General features: G+C 47.3%; 1 pseudogene; it reads left to right on the top strand.

Annotated features, from left to right (window-relative positions):
- Window positions 1-3,516: 3,516 nt before the first annotated feature.
- LOC119368082 lies at window positions 3,517-8,154 on the top strand (annotated as a pseudogene).
- Window positions 8,155-10,093: the final 1,939 nt, after the last annotated feature.

The raw sequence follows: 10,093 nt of genomic DNA, 5'->3' as shown, positions 1-10,093 counted from the left end.
GGCGCTTCCCGGACTGGTTTGGAAGCAAGCCACGCAAGGAGAGTTGCCTCCTCTCCCCAATTTCATCATCATATTTGTTATGTATCTTGATCAGATCAGTGATCACTACTACTAGTTCGCAACAAAAAAAAGATCAGTGATCACTGATTAGTCCTTTCAGACGAGAATCCGTGTGATTTGCTGCGTATTACTCCCAGTGGCGGAGCTAGGATATGAAAACAGGGTGGTCCACAATTTCGACAACAAATATAGAATGTCAGCACATAGAAATAGAATAATATGTTGTTGCAGACATACTAAAATTCTCAATTAAGTGTCAGTTTTGCATAAAAGAAGTCTACATAATACATACCTTGAGAAGTTTAAAGAAGCATGTCTCCAAAAAAGAGAAGCAATGTCTATGGTCCTCTTCCCTCTTCAATTACTCTGCAATAAAATTTACTTATTTTTTAATCATAAGTTCATAACCAGTAAATTTAAATTTGTATCATGTAGACAATTTGCATGTTCTGAATATGGAACTACATTATATACCTGTAAATTTCAATTTGTATCATGTAGACAATTTGCATGTTTCTGAGTATGAAACTACATTATATTCAGAAATTTTAGATTGTAGCTTGGAGGTCCAATATATCTAGATATTTCAATTGTGCAACTTTCTTGTGCAAAGGACGAGCGAAAGAAAAAAACATTGTTTTTTGACCAATCTCATATGGCAATACACAGGCATACAGCCAGACCTGCTTGCAGGTCCACCGCTGACCCAGGCACTAAATGGTCGCTGGTGGGGTAGACATGGGCACGGCCATGGCCGGCGGTGGCCATGCCAAAGAAACACGGTGCAAGCAACCAGTTTGCGAGCAGCAGAGCGAGCAGTAAAAGGGGCAATGGCGGTCGGCGTCGACAGGAGGAAGAAGGGTCCTACTTGCGGCTCTGAATCCGTTGTCTGAATTAACTATGAAAGGTGCAGGAGCAGGCCTCGGTCACCAATACAGCAGGGGGACCAGGGAAGACGAAGCACCGGTTATATAACATGCACTTGGGACTCCTGCACCTCCCAAGTGCATGTTACCGGTTATATTACCCCCACTATGGCTAGCCTTATGCGGAGTCACCTTTCTTTCAGCTACGCAATCGTGTCAGTAAAAGATTTTTCGAGCCACCGCAGTCCGCAGATCGATCTCGCCCGGATCTTCGTTGACTCTGTTATTTTTTAGATAAAAATCTCTCCAATTTCAGCCCCTTGGATCTGGAGTTCTGATTGGACGGGGCTCGTTCCCGAGCGTTGATCAGCAGATATTTTATCGACGATGCGTGCCGAGGAGCAACTCCCGTCAGTTTGCTTGTATGCCGACCGCCAGGCTCGCCACCATCCCGCGCGCCGTCAGCTGCTCCCGCCACGGCGGCACGCGGCCCCGCGCGTGCCCGGCCCCCAGCTCGGAGTCGTCGCCGTCGCCGTCGCCGTCGAGCTCGCGGATCTCCTCGAAATGGACTCTGCGGCCGTCCCGCGAGTGCGGCGCCATCGCGAGCTCGACGCCCGGCGACGGCGGCGGCCTCCGGTGCTTCCTCCGGTGCTGCACAGTGGTGACAGATTCTCGCAGCGTCAGATTCGAGCCTGGGGCCAGACGGAGTCACCGGACCGCCGGACAGAGGACGGTGTTCGTTAATCATTAGTGAGCTCTACACTTGTACTACTGGCACCGAGCGAGCTCTCTCGAGAGAGCTGTGAGTGATTCCAAGGCAGAATCCATGGAGCAAGAAGGACATTCTTGATTCTTCGGTTAGAATGGAGAATTGCGGATACAGAGAGCATGAGAAAAATCTCACCTGCTGGGCCCTCTAGCTTCGACCAAAAAGCTTGGGAGCTTGGGAGCGACCACTTCAGAAAAGGGAATCGTTTGAAATCGGCGCACCGGCCGAACGCTCGGCCGGTTCCCCTCGCTCGCTCGCTCTTTTTTCACGCACGCTAGGTGGGCCTCAAGCGAACATTTTTTTTCTTCTGTACTTCTTCTTCCTCGCGCAAGCGCCTCCCCAAGCATGTCCCCTCCCCCCTCCCTCTCCTCCCGAGCTGCGACTGGGTCACCACGACCTCCATCGCCGGCGGCCAGGCTCCCCTCGCCGGCTGCCATGGCTGCCTGCCGCCATGGCCAGATCCATCCCCTACCTCAAGCCTTCACGCAGGCGCATCCCCTCCCCCCCCCTTCCCCCTTCCTCCCGGGCTGCGACTGGGCGACCACGACCTCCATCGCCGGCGGCCAGGCGCTCCCTCGCCTGCCGCCATGGCTGCCTGCCGCCATGGCTGGATGCACCCCCGCGTATACCAGTGTTGCAACCGTCACCTAAAACAGCTTCAACAGCTGTTGAAAAAAGCTTCAACCATAGACAGAAAAGCTTCAATGGAACTGCACAACAAGGAGAAGCTGCAACCGCAGTTGGATTTTGTTACTACTGACGAAGTTTTTTGCTACATCCATCAGGCGGAGCTGCGACCTCGCGATGAAGACAACGACGATTTTTGTTGCAACCGTAGCAGTTTTTTGCTACTAACGCTGAAGTTTTTTGCTACATCCATGTAAGGCGGAGTTGCGACCTCACGAAAGACGACAACAGTGTTTGTTTTTTGCTGCAACCGTAGTTGTTTTTTGCCACCACCGCTGAAGTTTTTGCTACATCCATGTAAGGCGGAGTTGCAACCTCGCGAAAGACGGCGACGGGGTTTGATTTTTGCTGCAACCGTAGTTTTTTTTTTTGCTACTACGGGTGAAGGTTTTTGCTGCAACCTGCATTTTGCCGTGCTACCATTGGCGTCAAGTTTTGCTACAACCGGAATCAACAGTTGAAAAAAAAGCTTCAACTGGCGGTGTTTTTTGCTGCCACCATTGATGAATTTTGCTACAACCTTTAATAAGGGGGTTCGGCGGCGGCGCTGGAGTACGAGCGGCGGGGCGCGCGACTGCAAGCTGCCGGAGCTGCAACAGGCGACTGGTGTTGACGGAGCCGCGACCATCACCAGCGAGGGGAGCTGCAACCCACGGGCGAAGTTTTTGCTGCATGTAGATCCCGGCGAGAAACATGAGAGAAGATGGCGGAGACCGGTGGCGAGCGCTGCATCCAGTAGCGGGGGCGGCGGAGAGAGAGGTCCAGGCGGGGGTGATGGCCGGCGGCCGGGAGAGGAGAGGAAGAAAGAGGGGGGGAGTCAACGCGGGGAATCGGACGGCTAATCGCGCGCATCCAACGGCTAGGGCTGGACCGGCCGAAACTGTTCGGCCGGCGCACCGGCGCCTAGCATCGCCCTTCAGAAAATGATGAAAAAGCGACGGAAGAGGACACACCACACCAATGTATGCTCCGCACCGTATCAATCGGTGGCTGCTCCCCGTGAGGCTGTGTAGCAGATGCGGACAATGCTTCGGTGCCTTAAGGCACCTACCTTTGTGTCTATGACATGTGGGTCCAACAGGTGGCTGGCCTACATGTCAGTGACCCAAAGGCATGTGCCTTTAAGGCACCGCCATGTACAGCGTCATCGTGATGAAGCTCAACCTCACCACGGGCCTCGTCCCCACGCTCAACGTCTCCGCCGCGCTCATCGCCTTCGTCGTCCTCCGCGGCTGGACCAAGGCGCTGGCCCGCCTCGGCGTTGCCGCCCGCCCCTTCACGCGCCAGGAGAACACCGTCGTGCAGACCTGCGCCGTCGCCTGCTACAGCATCGCCGTCGGAGGTCAGTGCTGGCCACACATCACATCCGCCAATTTGTCAAGTGGAGACCTTGGATTGAGACGCGCCCTTGGATTTTTCCCTTCCCTTCCCACAGGCGGGTTCGGGTCCTACCTGCTCGCGCTCGACAAGAACACCTACGAGATGGCCGGGGAGGAGACGGAGGGCAACGTGCCAGGGAGCTACAAGGAGCCCGGCATTGCGTGGATGACCGGCTTCCTCCTCGCCGTCAGCTTCGTGGGGATCATCGCGCTCGTCCCTCTCAGGAAGGTCCGTATGCCCGTGCTCCCCATACTGTTCCAAATTACCTTCACAAGCTAGAGCTGGCGAACTGCTTACCTTTCTTCCAAACTTGCTCCTCTACAAATGTTGCTTGCATACTGTCAAAGTGGTAATCAACTCCTTGTCACTATCTGTATTGCTCTTGCTTCGACGACTGAAAAATGTTGGCTCCTTCTGCTGTCCTACGCCTACGCGTGCGGCGTAAGGTCTTTTTGTCTCTGTCTTGCTATCCTTGTTTGTTTATAAGGATAAGACCAACTCACGGATTAGGCAAGCTGACTTTGATTTACTTTGGTGATGTAGTTTGACGTCAGTACTAGGAGTACCATTTTCATGCTTTTTTTGCCTTCGAATTGTGGAGCTCCTCGCTCCTGATTTCATTTCTTTCATTTTCATGATATCCGATTTGACCGGTGATGGCCTCATGGTCCCTACTGAATGTGCCTTGTTTTTTGAGTAAAAATAGCAGGATCATTGCTAGTATTCACTAAGAAAGGACTGTTACAAAACATAAAAAGCCAGGGCACATTTTTGAATTCGACATGTTCCAATGGGATAGGCTAACTAGGACTCTAGGACCAATCGGATACGCTGCACTGCAATCTGTGCAATACCCTTGGAAACCTTGGGGAACACCTCGTGGTATGCAATAGAGTAGATGAAATGAATAACAATGTAGAGCCATTACAAGATGTGACAAACAAACACCTATCACTAAGTCGTCATTCTCTTGAAACAAACACTTGTGTCCATGTCATTGAGTCTAGCCTGTGAAGGCCAGGACATGGATTTTCATCTTGGATGCCGGATCCTTCAAGTCAAAGGTAAAAGCATCAACAGAAGGACAATGCCTTCAACAAGGAGAGGATGCAAGTTTGTCGAGACAATGCCTTCAACAAGGAGACGACGCAAGTTTGTCGTTGCCGTTTGACTAGTAAGCCATATCACGGGATTTAACCTAGATATGAATAGTGTTCCAGTCACCGTCTTGATGGTGGATCTTCCAACAGCTGCTGGACCCATTACTCGGAGCGAACCGACCTTGATATCCACCGGAGATAGCCGCCACTAGGCCACCACCGGAACTCCTCTCAATCGTGCACTGACTTGGCCACAATCATCTTTGATTAGACCGAATCAGTAATCCCCCACGTCCTGCAACATGCCTCTGTTAAGCTTTAACAACAATTTTTGGATAAATTGCGAAAGCCAAGATTTGAACTCGAGACCTTAGGCCCTGCTACCATGTTAAGATTCATGCACTAACCAACACAACCAAAAGTCTACCGATGGAAAGGGCTAGACAATCCACATACACTTCAACACCTCCCGACCTAGGCAATCCACACATACACTTCAACATCCCCTCTCACGTGTGACGCAGGAAGTCAACACATGAGAAGACTAAGAGGTATGGCTCAAGAGACTTATACGTGGACACAGAGGGGGCACCATCATTTTTTGGATAAACTGCGAAAGTTAGGACTTGAGCTCAAGACCTTAGGCTCTGATACCATGTTAAGCTTCATGCAGTAACCAACGCAACCAAAAGCCCGAACTAATGGAAAGAGCTAGGCAATCTACCTATACACTTCAACAACCTCCACCTATCATCAAAAGGGGAGAGGGTGATGCCATGAGAGACCATGATGATCCTTTGATCATGATGCACTCACGGGCACACAACGACATCGGCAAAAAACCTGCCGCAAGATCGGCAAACAAAGACCACACGCCGGACGGAGAGTGAGCCACCGCTCCTACCACCTCCAATGGAGGAAAACCTCTCTGCCTCCGGCTGCATCAAGTCGGATTTAACCACGCCCATGGGCCTCCATGATCGATTCACGATCTGATGGCACCATAGTCGTGAGTCATGACATGTGGTAATTATGGGAGGTGGCAGCCCTATGGCATCGGTTATTATGTTTTTGAAAATTTGTTATTCTAATCTTCAGCTGCAATCCATTGAGAGCATAATTTTGAAGAAAAAAAGTACATAGAAGTTTTGAGTTGTCAGCTATGTGCTTTAGTCCTTGGTCATATTTGGGTAAACATATTTTTTCTTATGAATCCTTCAAAATAACCTTGATTCTGCATAGTCTTATCTTGGGTTACAAGAACTTCTATACGTTTGACATCACATGTACACAGATGATTAATTTTTCTGTCGAACTTTGTAAATTTCAGATTATGATTATTGACTACAAATTAACTTATCCAAGCGGGACTGCAACAGCTGTGCTTATAAATGGATTCCATACGCCTCATGGAGATGCTATGGCAAAGTATGTTGGTTATTTCACATAACACGGGACTTGCAGATTCAAACACCATTATCCTTTTTTAATCAGTCCTTTATTTCTTCATGTTAGGCAGCAAGTAAATGGATTCACAAAATACTTCGGAATCAGCTTCTTCTGGAGCTTCTTCCAGTGGTTTTACTCTGGTGGGGACAGTTGTGGGTTCTCGCAGTTTCCTACTTTTGGACTAACAGCTTGGAAACACACGTAACATTGTCCACTTTGCTCATTGTGATATTAAATCTTTTCTTGACTAGTAACATTTTTACCTGATTCTGGTTTTTCTTCTTCTGATTTTTTGGGCTGTCAGATTCTTCTTTGATTTCAGCCTCACATATGTTGGGGCAGGGATGATTTGTTCCCACCTCGTTAATCTGTCTCTCCTTTTTGGCGCCATTCTCTCCTGGGGTGTCATGTGGCCTCTGATCAGTGATTTGGAAGGCGACTGGTATCCAGCAAATATACCAGAAAGCAGCATGAGCAGTCTGCAAGGCTACAAGGTTTGTTTCTTTATTTATTTTGGTTATTGCACCGTGTACATGTCTGACTATGATTCTTGTTGCTTACCTTGTCTCAATCTGCAGGCCTTCATATGCATAGCTCTCATCCTAGGAGATGGCCTGTACAATTTTGTCAAGATTATTGTATTCACTATCAAAAATCTGATTGAAAAATCAAATCTGAAGAACACAAAGAAAGGTAAACATTCTGATAAATGCATGATGTAGAGTCTTTGTGATGTATAGATAATCTGATTGGTGTTCATGCTATTTTTTAGATGAAGACATTCCAGTGCTTGATGACCTTCACCGTAATGAAGTTTTTATGAAAGACAGTCTACCTTCCTGGCTAGCCTACTCTGGCTACGTTGCATTATCAGTTGCTGCAGTAATTATCATCCCCATGATGTTCCGCGAGATGAAGTGGTACTATGTTGTCATTGCGTACCTACTGGCTCCTGCCCTGGGTTTCTGCAATGCCTATGGTGCCGGCCTTACTGATATCAACATGGCCTACAATTATGGGAAGGTTGCCCTCTTCATTCTTGCAGCCTGGGCTGGAAAAGACTCTGGTGTAGTGGCTGGCTTAGTAGGCTGAGGTCTGGTGAAATCGCTGGTGTCAATATCTGCTGATCTGATGCATGATTTCAAGACTGGGCATCTCACACTAACATCACCTAGATCAATGCTAATTGCTCAAGCTATTGGCACTGCCATGGGCTGTATCATTGGGCCACTAACATTCATGCTGTTCTATAAAGCATTTGACATAGGCAACCCAGAAGGGCCCTGGAAGGCACCGTATGCTCTGATCTACCGAAACATGGCGATTCTTGGTGTCGAGGGTTTCTCTGCTCTACCCCAGCATTGCTTGCAGCTGTGCTATGGGTTATTTGGCTTTGCAGTGGTGGCCAACCTTATGAGGGACCTCTTGCCGCCGAAGTATGGCAGGTGGGTTCCCCTACCGATGGCAATGGGGGTTCCTTTCCTCGTCGGCGCGAGCTTTGCCATCGACGTGTGTGTGGGAAGCTTAGTAGTCTTTGTCTGGAACATGATGGACAGAAGTAAGGCTGCACTGATGGTGCCGGCAGTTGCATCTGGTTTGATATGTGGAGATGGGCTCTGGATCTTCCCATCGGCATTGCTTGCACTGGCCAAGATCAGTCCACCATTCTGCATGGCATTTAGGCCTACACACTAGGACAGTAACAAGCTAGATCTATGTACAGTTAGAAGACATACATCCTGGCAAGAATGCAGGAAATTGGTTTTGCATAGCTGGGTGAGATTGTAGCATGCACATACATTTCTTTTTCTATTGATATGTTGCTGTATAGTTTTGGAACAAGTCACACAAGGTTTAATACTGTAAGATGTGGGAATGATCTTCCGGGGGCAGCTGATCCAATTGTTCATTGTCAGTTTCCAGCTGTTGTCATTAAAAGTATCATCAGTACATACAAATGAAGATAGCTCACTCAGATATATGCCAATGAAGAACCATCATTGTTTTTAAGAAAGAGAAAAAGAGTGTTTCCCCTCCGATTTACTCCCTCCGTCCCAAAATTCTTGTCTTAGATTTGTCCAAATACGGATGTATAAAATCACGTTTTAGTATTAGGTACATCCGTATCTAGACAAATCTAAGACAAAAATTTTGGGACGGAGGGCGTATGTTATAAGAAACCAGCACTTCCATACAGGTTCGAATACAACAATATACACTAGATCAGAAGGAAACAGCCTAGCATCAGAGAACCAATTCAAGGCCATTCCACATCTCCAGCCAAAACCATGCTAAAACTACCTCACAAGGAAGAACTAACTTCAAGTTCTTTTCCAACAGAAGGAAAGGCAACAGCTTGAGCCGAAGCAAGGAAGCACTCCCACATGCATATCCACTTGACACTGCATCTTTCAGGTTTGCCCATTAGCACCGGTCTCTGTAGGGTTGAGGAGACGCGTACAAGCTACTACTACATCCGTTTCCAAATACCGGTAACGGCGAGGGAGGGGCGATGACAGCGGCGCGTCTTCGGCTCGCTTCAGTGCTTGTAGTCGTCGCTAGGTGGTCTATGGATCTGGATGTAATTTTATTATGGGTCGCGCTAACTGCCACACGTGTGGCAGGAAGGGAGACGCACCACACGTCTTTAATGTAAACAGATTGCCACGTCATCGCATGCATGCATGCAGGAATCTTTTTGGATTTTCAGTTCTTAAAATGTTTATCTCTTAAACGAAAAATCCGATTGAAAATCCGTTTTCACCATTAAATCCCTCGCGATGAGATCTTTGAAACTAGATCCCATGTTGATATGTTTTGATGAATTTTTTTTTATTAAAAGTTGGCATGTCTATTGCATATGAATTGCCATGATGTTTACACTGAAGTTGCCATGATATGTTTCAGCTATTTTCTTCTACATTTAAAAGTAAATTTTGACATTTATAAAACGGGGAATTAAGAAACTAGACTTGCCATGAACCATAAACTAAAATTGTCATGATACATGCACGTAAAATTGTCATGGTTCATACAAAAAATAATTTTCATGGTCAAAGTACTGGAGTTGCCATCATCAAAATACTAAAATTGTCATGATCTACAAACTAAAATTGCCACATGGCAACTTTAGTTTAAGCCCTATGACAACTGCAGTGTAAACATCGTGGCAACTTCTGGCAAAAATAATAATTCGTCGAAACATATCAACATGGGGTCTAGTTTTGAAGATCTCGTCGAGACGGATTTAATGATGAAAACGGATATTTAGTTCGCTTTTTTATTTAGGAGATACTACATTTTTAAGCCGAAAACCAAAAAAAAATTCTGCTGATGTCATCTATTCATACTGGCAAAATGAGTGGTGATGGAGGCATGTGGGCGATGTGCAAACGCCCACACGTGTGGGCGTTAACATTTCCGTTTATTATTTCTAGTGTTTGTTGTACTATCATGATTGAAGATGAATAGATTGAAAGTTTTTCTCACAAAAAAAAATCATTCTGTCAGCGCTCCTCCTCTTCGTTTTTTTTCCTTTTTTGAGAAACTCTGTCCTGTAATTTTTTTGAGCACCTTCTCCTCTAGGTCGTGCACCTCTCTGATATGGGCTTGGGCCACGTTGGCCAACAGTACATGGGCCATGGGCCCCTCATTCGACAGTCTTCAGCATTTCCGATCCGTCAGACTAAAAGCCTCCTTGCTTGTTCTAAAGAAAGAAAACTGAAAACCTCCTTGCCATTTGCTCGAACAATTTTGTTCCTCATAACAGTAGACTTCATTTC

Source organism: Triticum dicoccoides, chromosome 2B, assembly GCF_002162155.2.
Source record: "Triticum dicoccoides isolate Atlit2015 ecotype Zavitan chromosome 2B, WEW_v2.0, whole genome shotgun sequence".
NCBI classification, from domain to species: Eukaryota; Viridiplantae; Streptophyta; class Magnoliopsida; order Poales; family Poaceae; genus Triticum; species Triticum dicoccoides.
Note: the sequence above shows the minus strand (reverse complement) of the source record. Positions and strands in the feature narration are given on the sequence as shown.